The 18,322-nt window shown below is 44.6% G+C and overlaps 2 protein-coding genes across 15 annotated transcripts in view; one reads left to right on the top strand and one right to left on the bottom strand.

Moving 5' to 3' along the window:
* Nucleotides 1–18,322, bottom strand: part of LOC146863756 (uncharacterized) — a 458,228-nt gene that overhangs the window by 267,725 nt on the left and 172,181 nt on the right. For 5 of the 8 annotated variants that reach the window (XR_014969107.1, XR_014969108.1, XM_085627920.1 and 2 more), the window contains one exon: nt 388–920. The exons of the other annotated variants lie outside the window; for them this stretch is intronic. The gene's annotated coding sequence lies outside the window, so the exon portion shown is untranslated. Of the gene's footprint in view, nt 1–387; nt 921–18,322 lie in introns of those variants that run through there. 8 annotated transcript variants of the gene reach the window in all.
* Nucleotides 1–18,322, top strand: part of LOC146863757 (uncharacterized) — a 240,416-nt gene that overhangs the window by 157,320 nt on the left and 64,774 nt on the right. The window lies entirely within an intron of this gene.

Genomic DNA, 18,322 nt, shown 5'->3' with positions numbered 1-18,322 from the left:
CATCCCTGACCTGAGGGCTACCTCTCTGCCAAATTTCAAGTAATTATGTTCAGCCGTTCGGGCTGTAGCTTGGACTAAAGGTCCTATGGAAAAATGCATGGGGAAAACACCTTTTGGGACCCCCCCTTTTTCTCAGCCCCCGCTTGACGAATCCCCCCGAGACTTTCAGGGAAGGAGCGAAGCGGAGCGTCCCACCTATTTTGAAAATTTCGCGAGGATTCGTCAATCGGCGCCAAAGTTATTCAAAATAGAATGTTGCGGATTTCCTATGGAAACACAGTCCTAACTATAACTATCTACTGGCGACCGCCAGTAGATAATATATATATATATATATATTGAACCACTTTCAACTTCTGCTATAGAAATCAGACTCCGACACTTGGGTAAGCTTCACCATCCAGCTTTTAGTTTATTTGATTCGCTTGACGCGTTTCGGCACACTTGCCTTGTTCACAATGGGAAGTCTATTAAAAACACAATTTTTAAACAGATTGTCGAGGTCACGTGATAGTTTGTCACGTAGATATGGTAAACAGACTATGCAAATGCAGACACCATCAATTGAATTACTGGGACCAGCTCATTAATCCAGTAGTTAAACATCACTACCCGACCCACACATGTAGTATTGTAAAAATCCATATTACATATGTTAAAACTTAGTACAAAATGTATACCATAATTTTTGAAGATAAATTATCTTCCTGAAAATAAGTTTTCACCATCGAATTGAAATTCAATTTCTACATCATTCGCTATTTCATGATAAAATCTCAAGATACCTTAAAAGTTAAAATATCACTCATGGTATACTATACATCATCACATGCAATCAACATTGATGTCGGTCTCAGGGTCCATTTAAAAAAGAGTATCGGGCTAGTGCCCCAATAGTAAGTCATATCCAGTCCATGGTTCTGTCAATAAATCAAAAAAGGTTTCAATTTAGTAAAAAATTGTGAAAAGTGCATGTGCATTACAGTACATCTGATATTACATGCAAAATTGCTATGAATATTGCAGTATCTCTGATTTTATGTGCAAAATAGCAATTTAAAGTGCAAATCATTTCATAACCAATAAGAAATTTTCAACAAAATAAAAATTAAAACATTTCTATATTTCATACCCTCAAGTGGAAGAATTATGCTAAATATTTAAATACCTCCATTGTATTGTTATGCCTAAATTACACCTCACTAAAATATATGAATATAAGTATATAAAGTGCTAGTGCAAACTATGTTATTCTCATACCTTTATAAATTGTAAAAATAGGCATAATTAAGCATTCCCTTGATTAACTCTCACAATATGAAATATTGTTGTATAATGACTTAATACAGCACTATTTATTGATCATTTGCCACATACTCATATTACTTTACTAATGCATACCTATTGTTTGACCTTCTTCCTTCCTCTGAATTTTAAAATCAATGTTCAGCTAAGAATTAAAATTACAATGAAAATGGGAATTGAAATTATCAATTATGTCAAATGTACATAAAGATCTTCTTCTATATTCAAACCGTTTGGAATTTTGGTATTGAAAAAGAGTATGTACTTTGACTCTAATTTGCGCAATTTTCTTTCTCTGTCACCACCTCTCAAGTTTTTAGGGATTTGATCGATTGCAAAATAAACAAGATCATTAATATTTCCCTTGTGTTCTTCATTGATGTGGCGAGCTACCACATAGGTCTTATCATTATTCTTGATTGCTCTTAAATGTTGGAGTATGCGAATGTGAACCATGTGGATAGTGCTACCAAAATACATTGTTGGACACGAGCATTGTAAAACATAAACAACATAATCACTTTTACAATTTAGTGAGGTTCCTATTTTCCATGGACTGTTAATTAGGGATGATATGACCTGTTTTTCATTCTTACCATGTTTACAAGCCTTACATTTATAGCATTTATGGAAGCCAGGGGTGGTCTGTAAACAGCTTCTTCCCCCTTTCCCCACTTCCCGATTTATTTTAAATAAATCCTCTCTCATTGATTTTGCTTTGTTAAAAGTTATCATCGGTCTTCTTGACACAAGGCCATGTAAAACCTGATCCTGCTTTACTAGGTACCAATGCCTACACAGGCTATCTCTCACGTTTGCCTGGTAGGCATTGTACCCTGTAATCATTCTGATCTTATCTTGTGTTCGTTTTTTTCTTTTCACTAACCTTCACTTCATCGGGTTTTAACAGTGTTTCTCTTTTTTTGTTGTCTACTTTTTCCTTTGCCTGATTTAGTACTTTGGAAGTATATCCTCATTGCAAAAATCTCTTATTCAAAGCACTTTGAGCGTCACCTAGAGTATCTTTCTCACTGCAGTTGCGTTTCATCCTCAAATTTTCTGCATAAGGAATACTCATTTTTAGATTAGGAGGGTGAAAGCTCTCTGCGTGCAGTATTGTATTTCCTGCAGTTGGCTTGCGATAAGTACGTGTTTGTATTTTCCTTTGTGAGATATGCACCTCTAGATCTAAATATGTGACACTCATGCTGCTTATGTGTTCAGTAAATTTTAGATTGAGATTGTTCTCATTAATATTATTAATGAACTCATGTGCTGATTCATTAGAGCCGTCCCATATAATAAATAGATCGTCGATAAATCTGATCCACTTGATTACATGGGTTTCAGAAACTCTACTATGGTCTACTTTGAGCACCTGTTCCTCCCACCAGCCCATATGCAAATTAGCATTGCTGGGGGCGAAGCAGGTGCCCATCGCAGTACCCTGTAGCTACCTGTAAGTGTCACCACCAAATAAAAAATGGTTATTGTTGAGACATAGTCTGCACATTTCAATCAGCATACATGTATGCTGATACAAATTAATAGGTCTCTGGTTTAGAAAGTGTCTGACTGCCCTTATACCATCATCATGGGATATACTGGTGTATAGGCTTACCACATCTAATGTAATCAGAAGATATGACTCTTTCCATACTGTATCCACTATTCTGTTCAAAAAATCTCTTGTGTCCTGAATATAAGCAGAAAGTGCCCTCACATAGGTCTGTAAAAATGCATCAAGGTATCTGGATGTCGGCTCAAATAAGCTACCAATGGCTGAGATGATAGGTCGCCCTGGTGGTCTTTCTTTATGTTTGTGGATCTCTTGAATTAAGTATAAAATTGGTACTACCGGATTGTCTACTTTTAAAAAGGAAAGTTCTGATTTGCTAATTAGTCCCAATTCTCGCCATCTAGTCAAGTTCTTCACATATTTATGTTGAATTTCTAATAAATTGCTCTGAGGGACTTTTAGATAGCACACTTTGTCACTCAGCTGTGTCATGGTGTTGTAAATTAAGGCAGAATGTGATTAAGCATTTACTGAAAACATTAGTGTTTCCCTTTGTTCATGTTTTCCTCATTATGTTGGCCGAAGTCCGGACTCCATTTGTATTGGCATGCTGCCATGTGTTCACCACGAGGAGAGTCCGACCTCTGTGTTAGTTGCTCTTGTAATCTGCCTAGCAACAGTTTATAAATAGCTCTCTCTTGTCCGTCTGGCGCATGCCCAGACTTGACCACATCTGTTATAATTAGCTTTGCTTGACCATGTGTTTTCGCGGGCCCAAGGAGTGTGTTAGCTCCGCCCATGTATTGATTCGGTATCGTGAATGACCCTAAATGGTAATGTTCTTCAACTCTGTGGTATCCACCCACTCGTGAGCCCATTTGCTGTGTATAAAAGGGGACTGTGTATGCAAGTTCTTTGTGCTACTCCTTGCAATACTGAAGAGTGTTGTGTGGATTGTAGGACCACCCTTAAGGGTTAATAAACGTTGTTTTTGTACTTTGCAGTTTCCGTGCCAACTTCCTTATAGATTTCGTTACAGAAGAGCGAACCCTTGTCTCTTGCGGGCCTAGCTGGGGCTTGTATTCATCAATTGGCGCCCGTCACGTGGGGCTCATCGGCGACTCGGATGCTCGAAGGACTGGTCGCGACGAAGGTGAGGAGTTTGGCCGGGGACGTGATCACTGCCAGCGGCGTCTTAGCCCTGGCATCCCGAGGTTTTTCTTCCTTCCCTTCCGAGCTGACCATCTGGGTGGCGCCGGTCATCGACTGAGACCTCTTCTGTCGGTCCTGCCGTGAGAGCCGTTTGGGCGATTGTGGAGCTTGGCAGTTGGAACCTGGACTCTTGATTGGTAAGAACCGTTGTACGGTACTTGCTCCGAGTTTTGAAGCCTGGTCTGGCTATTTGAGTTTGATTGATGGTGACTAGTCATATTTTGAATTTGTCTTTGTGAAAATATATGCGTTGCAACACATATAGGCAGGTAATGTGGAGAAATTTCTCCGGAGCTGTGTAAACTTTGAACGGCGCAACGATTAAGTGCCATTTTTTTCTTGATAATACTGCATATTTTGCATTATTCCTAGCATGCCTGCTTTTAGCGCACTTCGTAAGTGGTGCTGCTGTCTTGGAAACCGGTTGAACCTCGAGGAATCTGCTCCAGCTCCCCCAGAGGGGACTCCTAATAGGGATATGTACGTGAAGCATGGTCTTTCTTCCATAATGTACAGCACGTTATGGAGGAAATATACGAGGAAGGATCCTGAGTTGCGATGGCCTTTGTATGGATCGTTTGATATACGTAAGATTGAGTATGTGGAACAGTGTATGTGTAAGCGACGTGCTCGTCAGGATATGTTTGAGTGTGTGCGATTATGGGTGAAGGAAGTGCGTGAGCGAGAGAAACGTGAGAAAGCGCTGTTTGATAAGGAGCAGCGAAAGAATGATCATATGCGAGCGCAGGAAGCGAAGCGTCGGGAGGACAAAGAGCAAACGGACAGACAAGAGAAAGAGCGTAGGCTACAAGTTTCGGGTCAATATGTTGTTCGTCAGCCGCTTTATCCTGTCCTTAATAATCCTGATGACGATTTTTATTTACTAGATCGCTCTCCGCCCCCTTATGTTGGCGCATCTGCTCCGCGGCCGCAAGATTCTGGTCCGGCTCCGGGTAAGGTCGACACACGGTCCATGTTATCGGCCGAGCATATGGCTGATCTTCGGAAACTTTCCCTCCGTGCACTTAAGGGCAAGATGTCTAAGGATGAGTTGTTCCATACTTGGGGGTCGTGGCAAGATAGAGAGAGGGTGTATTTTCTGTCTCATTTTTCAGAAGAAGTAATTGCTGCTTTCCGAAAATATTCTAGTGTCCTTGAGCCTGACGAAGTGTCTTCGGATGCCGGAGCATTACGTAATGGTGTTTTTTCTCCCCCTAAGGCTTCTGAGGCGGCTCGGCGGCTGTTCGCTTTGCGGGACGAGGTGCTGGCCCTTAGAGAGAAAGCACGTCAACAAACGGAGGAGGAGAAGCAGTCGGATTCGTCTGCAGCAGGGGGCCACCCATCCGCCTCCCAGTCAGATAAGGATGACATAGTGCATGTTAAACCAATGCGAGAGGCGGCGCCTTTGTATGTTCCTCCCAAGGGAGCAGGGACTAGCTCGGATATTAATTCTGTCGATGCTAGGGGATATTTTGTGTATAATTGGGTTTATACTCCATGGCATAGGGCCGATGTTATGGCATTAAAGAATGCGCTGCCTGACCCCCGCAAGAATCCAGCGGCCTTCTATGAAGAAGTCGAGGGGGCCTTGAATTCTTGCATTATGACCTTAGCGGATATAGACTTGTTCTTTGGCCTTATCCTACCGCCGGATACGTGGCGCTCTGTCCGAAAGGTAGATGATGCGGTTGCCTTCAAGGCCCGGTGGTCTGACCTTGAGGATGAGGATAGGGAACGGAAGCCCGCACAGAAACCACCCCAGAATATTTTAGATCTCCCTGCGGCTATTGTGGCTAAGTTGAAGACGATTATCCCCCCTAAAAAGATTGATTGGAATATGTTAGCTGCGTGTAAACAGAAAGTTGACGAGTCAGTTGCGGACTTCTTTACGCGCTTTGAGGAGACGTTTCATGATTTTAGTGGCCAGTCGCTTACTGACGACACGGGCCGCCACCTTTTCGCGGACAAATATGTGGCTAATCTGCTGCCGGCAGTTGCGGCCCGGTTAAAAGCGAGTGAGAGTTCTTGGTCCTCCGCGACACCGACGGCCCTTCTGACCATCGCCCAGTATTATGAGCGTCAGGAGCACGAGGCGAAGGGCCAGGAGGAGAAGAAATCGAAAGATCTCAAAACTAAAGTGATGTTAGCACAAGTATATGGCCCGCCCCGCCGGGGTAATAATAATAGAGGAAGGGGCGGATCTTATGGTCCCCCTTCGGGCCGATCTGATTTGAATAGGAACCAGTGTGCGTATTGCAAGCAGTTGGGCCATTGGGCCAGGGATTGCCCAGCGTTGCGTGCTTCGCGTCGGGGGCACACTCCGGGTGGCCCGAGAGGTAGAGGGGGCTTCTCGAACTTTAGAGGGAATTCCAACGATAATGCCCGTTTCGATACTGCCGGACAGCACCGAGATAGCTCAAACGTTTTCGATCGCCAGCACCAGTATCATGTATCGTACATCGATCGATCGGGATATCATGATTCTCAGCATGCATAGGAATGCGTAGGATGGGGGTCCGAATCAGTTGAGGTGCCGGTCGATCAGACGGGTCCTTATGTATCGGCTGAGGTTTTAGGTTCTACTGATCAGTTCCTAGTGGATACAGGAGCGACACGTAGTGCATTGTCTAGGTACTTGGTTCCGGGGGCTCCCCCATCCGGCTCAATAGTTACATCGGTAGGGTTTGACGGTACACTCTCCCGAAGCCCTCTTTCACAGCCCCTTGCATTTAAAGTTGATTGCTTTTCTGCGCCTTGCCCGTTTCTGCTTGCTCCGTACACACCGGATAACATTATGGGCCTTGATATGTTAAAGTACTTTAGGGCTACAATTCGTTGTTCCCCTGAGGGTGTGAGGGTGATTTTAAATGACAACTACCCCCGATCTGGGCGGATGTGTACGATCTCAGAGGATGCGTTATTGGCTACCCTCCCCCGAACTTTATGGGCGACGTCGGACACAGATGTCGGACAAATGGTGATTCCTCCGGTCCACATTAGTGTCCAGGAGGGGGCGGTACTACCACGCCTCCCACAGTATCGTATTTCCCAGGAGGGCGAGGAGGCTCTCATACAGATTGTGCAAGACCTGATCGCAGTAGGAGTAGTGGAAGAAGTTCCCTATAATATCTGTAACAGTCCGATTCTCCCTATTCTGAAAAAGGACACGGATGCAAAGGTCTATCGGTTCATAATTGATTTGAGGGAGGTAAACAAGATCGTGATACCTCAGTACCCGGTGGTTTCTGATATCACGACGTTGCTTACCTTGGTCCCGCCTACGGCGACCGTGTTCTCAGTGATTGATTTGAAAAATGCCTTCTTTTCTATTCCCATTCACCCTGATAGCCGATTTCTTTTTGGGTTCACATTAAACAATAGATCTTATCGTTTTTGTAGAATTCCCCAGGGCTATACAGAAAGCCTTAGTATTTATAGTCAGGCTTTGAAGCGACAGTTGGATTCCTTTGCCTTACTCGAGGGGGTCGCCCTCATTCAATATGTCGATGACATCCTATTGGCGGCTGACACCCTGGAGTTGTGCGAGAAAAGTACGATAGCCTTACTTTCCTTTTTAGCATCCCACAATCACAAGGTCTCTAGGAAGAAATTGCAATTCTGTAGACCAAAGGTGACTTATTTGGGTCACCTTTTGTCTAAGGAGGGGCGTGCCCTCACACCAGATCGTATCCAAGTAATTTTGGACACACCAAGGCCATCCACGCAGAAGGATGTGCGTGCATTTTTGGGTCTTGTTTCTTTTTGTAGACAGTGGATATTGGGGTTTTCACACATAGCTAAGCCATTACTAGCTCTCTTGACAAAAGACACGCCCATCCCGATCCCCTGGTCAGATGAGTGTGACGCTGCTTTTCAGCAATTGAGACAGGCCCTTTGTTCAGCACCAGTGTTAGGGACCCCTGATTATGCAAAACCCTTTTCGTTGTATGTGCATGAGAAGGATGGATGTGCATTATCAGTCTTAGTGCAGATGCATGGTGATAAGCAGCGCCCTTGTGCATACTTTTCGGCCGTACTTGATCCTGTCGCCCGAGCATTGCCAGGGTGTTTTCGCTCGGTTGCGGCGACAGCTGTGTCAATACGGCAGAGTGAAGGAATTGTGTTATCCCATAAACTGTTGGTGTTAGTACCCCATGCTGTTGATGCCCTGCTTAATCAAACAAAGACGCAGCATTTGACCAGTGCCCGTTTAACGGGATATGAGTTGACGCTTTTAGCTCCTCATATTACGTTAAAAAGGTGCGTGACATTAAACCCGGCCACATTGTTGCCATATCCCGAGACCCAGCCTGAGGCACAGAAAGCGCATGATTGTATTCTTGTGACTGAGGAACAAACAAAGGGTCGTATTGATCTCCAGGATACGCCCTTTTCAGACGTAGATGGAGAGTTGTGGGTGGATGGATCTTGCCTGAAGCTACCAGATGGTACGGCTTCAGCAGCGTATGCAATTACCACGTTACAGACGATAGTGGAGACAGCACGCATACCACAGAAATCAGCTCAAGCAGCGGAACTGATAGCGTTAACACGAGCGTGTGAGCTCAGTACAGGATTGTGTGTGAATGTTTACACAGACAGCCGCTATGCCTTCGGAGTAGCGCACGATTTCGGCCTACTCTGGAAGGAGAGAGGGTTTCTAACGTCACATGGGGTGCAGATAATGCATGGGGAGTTAGTCCACAACCTTTTAACTGCATTGACATACCCAAAGAAAATCGCCATTGTTAAGTGTAGCGCCCATAGGAAAGTGGTTGATAAGGTTGGAGAAGGGAATGCGTTAGCGGATCGAGTAGCACGGGAGACTGCGATGCAGCCCGGTACTACTGCCATGTATGTAGTGAAGTCACAGGTGGAGAGATGGCATGATGCGAAGGAGGAAGTGCGAGAAATACAAAAGACCGCTTCTGACAAAGAGCGGGAACAATGGGCTAGCGAAGGAGAACTGGATGACGAGGGTTGCTGGAGAAATAAGCAGATGGATAGATGGAAATTACCCACGGCTTTTGTACAACCTATGGTCCAGATGGCACATGGGCTAGCACATGTTGGAGCTTCCGCAATTGTGAAATTGCTTACCCAAGTCTGGGAGCATCCAGAGATTGCTAGCACAGCAAAGAGGGTGGTGCAGACCTGTATGATCTGTCTGAAGTATAACCCAGGGAAAGGCACGCGAACTCCAGCAGGAGGATTTGCGACGCCCACTGCACCCTTTGAGGTTCTGCAGATGGATTACATCCAGCTTGAGCGCTGTAACAATTTGAAGTATGTTCTAGTAGTGGTTTGCGCCTTCAGTAAATGGGTTGAGGCGTACCCTGCGAAAGACAATACTGCAATGACTACAGCGAAGCTATTGCTGAAAGAGTTTTTCCCCCGATACGGCGTCTGTAGACTTCTGTGGAGTGATAATGGCCCTCACTTTGTAGCGGATGTTATAAAGTATGTCTTGAAGGGCCTAGGCATCACCCAGAAGTTCCACGCCGTGTTCCACCCCCAGTCTGCAGGACTAGTCGAGAAGTATAATGGTACACTGAAGCTTAAGATCGCCAAAATTCAAGCTTCAACATCTTTGACTTGGCCAGACGCCTTGCCACTGGCGTTATTGTCAATTAGGTCGGTGCCACACTCTCGAACCGGCCTTACACCCTATGAGATAGTATTTGGACGCCCAATGAATATTTGGGGTCCACCAAGGCCTAAGGCTGTGTATGATGTACCTTGTGTGATGATGAGTGATTATCTGGCACAGTTAACGGATAACTTGGTTTCTATTCATCAACAGGTCCGAGAGGCGCTCCCTGATCGGTCTACTGGCGAAGGACATGGTCTCCGGCCTGGAGATCATGTGATGATAAAGGTTTTCGACAGATCGAACAGTTTGGAGCCGAGATGGGTCGGACCTGAGCAAGTCCTTCTTGCAACGAGGACGGCTGTGCGAGTCTCGAACAGGAAGAATTGGATCCATTCCTTGCACTGTCGAAAGGTACCGCCCGGATTGGTGGAGTCTGCCGTGCTGACCGATCAACGAGACATCCTAGCAGCAGAGACAGGCCGTGCTGCAGAGCCAAACGACACTGAGGAGCTCTTTTCGGACCACACGACTTCTGGAGGAAGGCGATATCATCTGCGACTAAGGAAGTGAGATTTCCAGTACCGGGACATACTGTCAGAACGGCCCTTGGGTTAGTGAAACGGAGAGCCGATGAGGCAAGGGGGGGGGGATCAGCCCTGCATTAGTGTAGCGACACCCGTCTTGGCCCGCTGGTGAAGAAATCAACCGCTGCCCAAGGGGAAGAGTTCTGACAGACCTTTTTTTTAGTTTCAGGAAGATATCAGGGTATTGTTTCCTTTGACATGGAGAAGAAGAAAATTCTTTGTGCGTTGGGGTTCATGCTAACAGTAGCCATCGTTGGTATAACCGCATGGTTTGTGGAGGAGGCAACTCCTGCTCGAAAGACGCTTGTGTTGAGGACTCCAGTGCCTGCGGAGCACTACTTTTATACATTGCCATATCAAGAGTTGAAGCATCGACAATCCTATTTGAATAACACTTTCATTCAGATGCTGCATCACACCCACGTTGCTACAAACGCTACGAACTGTTGGATATGTGGGATGATGCCAGCCCATCAGAAGAAAGGAGGTACGCCATTCATACCACTTCCTTTCTCTCACAATGGCTCTTGTAGAGCATGGTACACTTTGTTGTTTGCCACTCGGAAACCGACAGTGGGACGATTGCTTTTCAGACTTAATAAAGAATGCCATCAGGACAAGAATGGATATCCACAAGCGAATGGGACAATTTGGGAATGGGAAGAGTACCGACCGGACAATGAATCCATCCCCTATATCTTCACAAACACCAGAGACACTGTGGGGAAGGACAAATTCGTAATCCAAGTAGCACAAGCCCAAGCGGACCTGTGTGTCCAGAGTGTGGGTTTTATTCCTGTGGGTGTCAGTGATTGTATAACCGTACTAAACATCGATGGGTTAAACAACAGCACCTTCTTAGCGTCCCATAATACCTACTTTGTATGTCGAAATAAAGGTTATTACCGTTTGCCGGCTGGGTGGTCTGGGGTATGCTATGTATCATTCCTATTACCTCCTGTATTCTTAGCACCTGCGTCATATCATAAGGATTTAAAACTGTTGAATAATGTGACTGTAAATAGATATAAACGTACTCTATCAATTGATGAGGTGGATCAAACAGATACCAGCTTGCAACAGTATATTGATTTTAACTTAGGATTGTTCTTTTTTGTTGGAGCTGCTTTGAATAGTAGGAAGATCCGAAGATTAACAAGAGTGGTAGAAGCTGTGACTAATCAGACTGCTGCTGCTCTTGGGAATCTTACGGAAGAATTACAGATTACCAGAATTGTTGCATTGCAGAACCGTATGGTATTGGATGTAATGCTAGCTGATCGAGGAGGAGCCTGTAAAATTATTGGAAGTAGCTGCTGTGTGTTCATTCCTGATCATACGCCATCCGTTTATAACGCCATTAATAAGCTGCATAAAATAGCAGCTGAAATCCACACTGAAAACGGCACTTGGTCCTTTTCTGGATGGTTTTGGGCGTTGGTTACTGCCTGGGGATGGAAGGTCTTAACTGGTCTCTGCATTATTATAGCAATTCTGTTCTTTCTCTGTATGTGTATTCAATGTGGACCATTGTGCTGTTCCGTATGCATTTCATTCTGCATTCCAGATAAGAAAGCTATTGCCGATGTTGCCCGCCAGAAGGGTCTAGCTAAAGAGGTTAAAGGAATGATGATAATTGACATATACGATGATTATTCTTGGAGACCAGATGTCTTCAGTAAATGCTGAAAGGGTCGTCTGTTGTAAATTAAGGCAGAATGTGATTAAGCATTTACTGAAAACATTAGTGTTTCCCTTTGTTCATGTTTTCCTCATTATGTTGGCCGAAGTCCGGACTCCATTTGTATTGGCATGCTGCCATGTGTTCACCACGAGGAGAGTCCGACCTCTGTGTTAGTTGCTCTTGTAATCTGCCTAGCAACAGTTTATAAATAGCTCTCTCTTGTCCGTCTGGCGCATGCCCAGACTTGACCACATCTGTTATAATTAGCTTTGCTTGACCATGTGTTTTCGCGGGCCCAAGGAGTGTGTTAGCTCCGCCCATGTATTGATTCGGTATCGAGAATGACCCTAAATGGTAATGTTCTTCAACTCTGTGGTATCCACCCACTCGTGAGCCCCTTTGCTGTGTATAAAAGGGGACTGTGTATGCAAGTTCTTTGTGCTACTCCTTGCAATACTGAAGAGTGTTGTGTGGATTGTAGGACCACCCTTAAGGGTTAATAAACGTTGTTTTTGTACTTTGCAGTTTCCGTGCCAACTTCCTTATAGATTTCGTTACAGAAGAGCGAACCCTTGTCTCTTGCGGGCCTAGCTGGGGCTTGTATTCATCAATGGCTTCAGTGTTATATGCCTCTAACGACCACAGAACAAGGTTCCCACCCTTATCTGCCTGCCTTACAACAATGTCTTGTCTATTCTGGACCTTTGTTATCACAGCCTGATACCTTTTTTCAAACATGCTTTCATTTTTTAAAAATTCTTTACTAGACAATACCGATAATTGCTTCAAATCTCTTATCACAAGCTCTGAAAACATGTCAATCGCATCTTTGGGGGAGTTTGGTGTAAAAGTTGATTTAGATTTAAATGCTGTGATTGGTCTATCAAAAACATTTAAACAAAATAAATCATCAGTTTGACTAATTGAGTCCACCAACTCCAACCCATCTGCCTCTCTCATCAATTGTTGACATGTAAATTGTACCTCCATGTCTCCAACTTCCAGATTGCCAGGGTCTTCGTTCATCATCTCCATATTTTCTTTGCGAGTATTGCTCTTCATACTGAAAAACTTTTTCAATTGTAATTTTCTTATATACTTAAAAAAGTCAATGCGCGTCTGTGTGTAATTGAAATTGGTGCATTTACAAAATGAAAATCCCATTGACAGAACCTTAATTTCATCAGATGTTAGGGTCAAATCAGTTAAATTAATAACTGATTCTATTTCTTCCAGCCCTTGTGCGGATAAAGTTCTTTCTTCTTCTTGCCTGATTGTAGTTCCATGCCCGCCCCTTCTATTTTTCTGTGGATTTTTTTTTTTTTTTAACTTTATTTTTCATTTTTTCCTTATTCCAATAATACAGTACAAGAACATGTCACAGTAAATCTCATACTCCACTTCCCACATGGGTATTCGGTACCATACATATCACAACATAGCTGATCGTGTATTCCAAACCTTCATATTGCTATCAATGGAGATGTCCAACAAGATGTGGAGAAGTGTGGCTCAATGATTAGAGCGGCAGACCCTGATGCAGAGGTCTAGCCCGGGACCAGGGTTCATTTCCCCGCCTCGGCGGGTCTTGGGCTCAAAAAATTCCGCGGACCTGATAATTCTCGCCTCGGTGCCATTCCAATCATCGAGTCCCACGCTGCAACTCTGGGCAATAGCTTGCTTAATCTCCACAACGGCCCCCACAATGCTAAGGATGCCTGGCCTTCACCTTGGGGGTGCCCAGGAGTGGACGCCTCACAGGGAAAAGCCAGGATGGGTTCCACAGCGGTATTCGTACAAGCGCCGAGAGGCCTCCGGGTAGTTGTCCGCTATACAAGTATCCATACATTTACATTTACATTTACAAGCGTCAACATTAATGTCCCAGACCCATTATGCAGCATAGTCCAATGGTGGATGCTCTTCATTTATGCACTTATCTCTTACACCTATACCTCTATCTGTGAAGGGCATGAGCTTTCGGAGTTTTGTGCCAGGAGGTAGCCCTGCAGTGGACCCCAAATATCTTTAGGTTGAGAGGCGTGCGGCAGCAGCTCCGCATATGCGCGGCCCCTCCCCCATCTACACGCTACTCTCCGCTTTGCCAATAATATAGATATTGATATGTATTTTCTGTGTTTGAAGGGTATCTATTTGGTGTATCCCAAGAGCGCGATGAGCGGGTCTCTGTCTATGCTGATATCTGCCATTTTCTCTAGTGCCGTGAACACTTGGCCCCAATAGTCCTGTACTCGTGCGCACTCCCATGCCAAATGTAGGAATCCTGCTCCTAGCTGCCCACACCTTTCACACTGATCACTGTTCGCTAACTTAAACCTAAGTTTCTTCTCTGGAGTGTAATATAACCAGTGCAAGTATTTATAATGTATTATGCGCAGCCTGCTGCTTGCCGATATCTGTGTCGTCTGGAGGCAGCAGTATTTCCACTGCTCATCCGTGATGTCCTGTCCTATAGCCTCCTCCCAGTGGTGCCTAGCTGAAGTAGATAGCTCCTCTCCGTGTGCATGCACTCTGCTGTATAACCCAGATACAAGGTGTTTCCCATCCTTGGAGCCCAACATCTGATGTAATGGCTCCAGATACTCTGGCTCCTGCAGGAAGTCCGGGAGGAGCACCCTCATTCCCTGTCTCAGTCGTGTGTATAGAAATGTGTCTAGGGAGGTATGTACCGAGTCGTGCATGAACTGTTCCTGCGTGCGCAATCTGCCTTCACGGAACAGGTCCCCCCACTTAGCAACATGGACACGCTGACAGAGGTCTCGGAATCCCTTCTCCTGTAGCAGTGAGAGGTCAGGGTGATACACAAGGGGCAACCTAGGGGAGTATATGAATGGAATATTCAGGCGCCGCGCTATTTGAAACCAGGCGTCTACCGTGCCGGTTATCGTGGTGGCTGGTTCTGCTCGAGAGCGCTTCACGCTGTAAATAAAGCCATTCAGCGGTATTGGGTCCGCTAGCCAGTCTTCCTCCGCGACCTGCGGCATATAACGAGGCGGGTTGATCCAATAGTAGACATAATGTGCTTGTGCGCACTGAAAATACACCTCGAAATCAGGGATATCAAACCCTCCTTGATCATATGGCCTAGTCAGTATGGACCACTTCAGTCGCGGTTGCCCACCTCCCCACAGTAGCCGTATCAGCTCGGAGCGCAAACTCTGGAAAAAATGCCTACCAGGGTGATAGGGCACATTCAGAAATAAATAACGAAACTGTGGGAGGATTATCATTTTTATAATGGACGCCCTACCCGCCAATGAGAGAGGCAAGGAGATCCAGCGTGTCACATTCGCACCCAAGTGCACTAAGGCTGTACCGTAATTCCCGTGTAGGATTTTGTCCCGGTCCCTAGCAATCTGTATCCCCAGGTACCTGAGATTATCATGACACCACTCCAGCGGGAAATCAAGAGGGAACGGAACCACTGCGTCCATGAGGGTGTGGTAAATATTTCGTTACCGGTACTATTTTTTATGCGATATAATCTATCAAGAATAACTCAGTAAATATAAGAGGCAGAATCCGTGGTATTAGAGGTTTTAAAAGGCTTTATTCCTATACAAAGGAAGACAATTCGAATTGTGGGCCTTCTATTCCATCACCACAAAAGTTCAGGAAGGAAGGAACATATATTATTGACAGTTAAGCGGTTTTATAGAAAATGCATTACAGTGAAACAGATGCAAGAGGCGTGACAGCTGATAACTCAGATAAACTGTACATACGTAACTAAACATGGGTGTAACTAAAATACGTCATTTAAACATGATGTTACAAGTGGGTGGATCCATAAAAGAATCCTGCAATGTCAGCAGAAATATGTGGCAGAGATGCGCGCGCAGCTGCATGACGTGTGATTGACGTGCAACTAGAGGGTGAAGGAGACTTGACATTTAGCTCTACATGTGGAGACAGAAGTCTGGGGTTATGTCAACCTAATTCCAAATCATATCTAATATCCTATGTTTAAAGAACTGTGTTATCCAAAAGGAAAGGTCTCTTAGGATAGAATCTTATTCTATACTGACTATACTGACTATTAGCGCGTGTACAAGCGTCTAAGTGTCTACACTAGATGCGAGGGGGTAGGAATATTCCATGGTAACGGGGCTATGAATTACTTGCATGAGGACAGCGAGGCTTGGCCCTTTGCACGGGAGCTGAAAGAATGTTTACCTAAACTACTAGACAGGAATGCATCGGATGAGGAGCGAAGGAGATAATCTCGAAGGTGAAATACAGTTTTTGGCATGCGACAGGCTGGATCAGGCACCGTTAGCCGCGCAGGGAGTAAGACAAAGTTCATGGTCACAGATGCGGGCTCAGACTGGAGCTTTCAGAGGCAGAAAGCAGGAAAAAGGCTTGATGACAGAATTCGGGCCTACTCGCCTGAATCTGTAAAATGTGGAAAGTGAACCATATAAAGTCGGTGGCCTTTCATACTTAGGAATGGAATATCTGACCCATTCATGGCTGATCTGAAAGAGGACATGTTGACGGTGGACACACATATATTTGCGTCTTCAAAACTGGAGCAGGAGGGAACATACATGTACTTATAGCATGCACATGGAGCCGTTGGGGTCTACGATAGGGGACATAACTGATCACAAAATTCATATTTCCTCATTCCCTCCTTGTCCCCTTCGGACCCTTAGGAGATATCGATCTTCATCAATCCATCGATCTGTTCATATAGTATCATTTGTTCTTCTTTCTTCTTCCGGGATCTCGAACGAATACTTGGATGTGGGATACACGAGGTGGCACACAGACCACAAATCGCTGGCCCACATTGTGGACATAAGCAGCAACTGAATAGTATGAGAAAGCCAATACCTAGGAAGGATAGTATTCTCCATCCCCAGGCTGACAACACGCCCCAGAACCAACCGGACCAAGTCCAGGGGCCTGGACTCTGGTGTATCTGGCTTACAATCTTATGAAGGCGGGTTATGGCTTTATATACTGACGGCGAATTTTCTGGTATGAAAATGCAACAACTTGATCCGATGACCCTACAAGCTCCGCCCCTATTGGCCAGGATGACGTCAAGGACAAGACGGTTTTGAAGCACAACAATCCGCATAGCAGACTGCTCTTCTGTTAAATTGCCTAAGGCGGAAATAGTTTCGTTCACTACGGCTTCAAGGGTTCTGGTTAATCTACGTATCAGCTTACTATTAGTGACTGTACCTATATAGGGAAAGAAACCTTTATTGAAATCTGTGTATTTCTCCCATGCTGTTTCAGTGTAATCGACAATTGGGAGATCTCTCTGCTGTCTATTGTGTACTAAGTGAGTATTTCTATGATAATCAGGAGGAGCTAGGAAAACAGGTGGTAGAAGGAATGCTATGTAACAGGTACCATCCCAATCTAAAGGTAGACGTATATATGCGGTCTGGCCACATATAAAGTAGGAATGACGAGAAGCTCTAAATGTAGATTTGCCTTGATCACTGAATTTTATTACAGTGGTGCATTTACTATGGCCCATATGTATGGAACCATTCTTTCTTATACATAATTCCCCTTTTACTGGGAATACTGACATGGCGGGCAAGATTGGTGTAGCTTCAGATTCAACGTTCAGGATCATGAGGTTAAGTGTAAAATTACCTAATCCATATACTTCATTTTCTAGATCAGTTCCTGTTCTTTTGGGAAGTCCCTCCTTGTTAGGGTAGCAGACTTTAAGTAAAGCTAGGTTCAGGTTTCCCCATACCCAGTTGTCTTGATAAACTGCGGAATTTGAATCCAGGGAATTAATCAAACAAAACCATGCTCCACAGGAGCCATTGTGTGTGAACGGATAGGGAAAGAGGGGCAAGACTCCCTTATAGTTCTGATAGGGAGGGAGTCGGCCACATATCCAACAATTTGTGGCATTGCTGGTTTGATGGGAATGATGTAACATACTAATAAAAGTGTTGTTGCGCAGCGCAAATCTATAGGACAATTCATGCGGAGGAAATTCGCTAAAAGAATGTTCTGCAGTTATATTATAAGCATGCTTAGGAATAGGGTAATACATGTGCAATAGGATGCTGACAATGATGATCAAAAGACTTAGAAAAAACAAAATTAATAAGGTTACTGTACAATGACTACGAAATGATTTACAATACGCATGCTTTTTCAGCTGCTTTCGCTGATTTCTTTCTCTATTCCGGTCTAGAGGATACATGTCAGAGACAAATTCAACCGATTCACCTTGGAGAGGACTTAAACAATCAAATTGTCTGACTTATTAGACCTCAATTTTAGTTTATAGATTTCTGAGTTCGATTGCTCAACCAAGGGGAGCTTTGAGTCTGTCTTTGAGGAAATACAGGGTTTAGTCTCTATATTGGATGGTAGTCCATAAAATTTCTTGATATGACTCGAGTGCAACCATCCTT

The sequence above is a fragment of the Triturus cristatus genome, chromosome 2_1, assembly GCF_964204655.1.
Source record: "Triturus cristatus chromosome 2_1, aTriCri1.1, whole genome shotgun sequence".
Lineage (NCBI taxonomy): Eukaryota > Metazoa > Chordata > Amphibia > Caudata > Salamandridae > Triturus > Triturus cristatus.
Note: the sequence above shows the minus strand (reverse complement) of the source record. Positions and strands in the feature narration are given on the sequence as shown.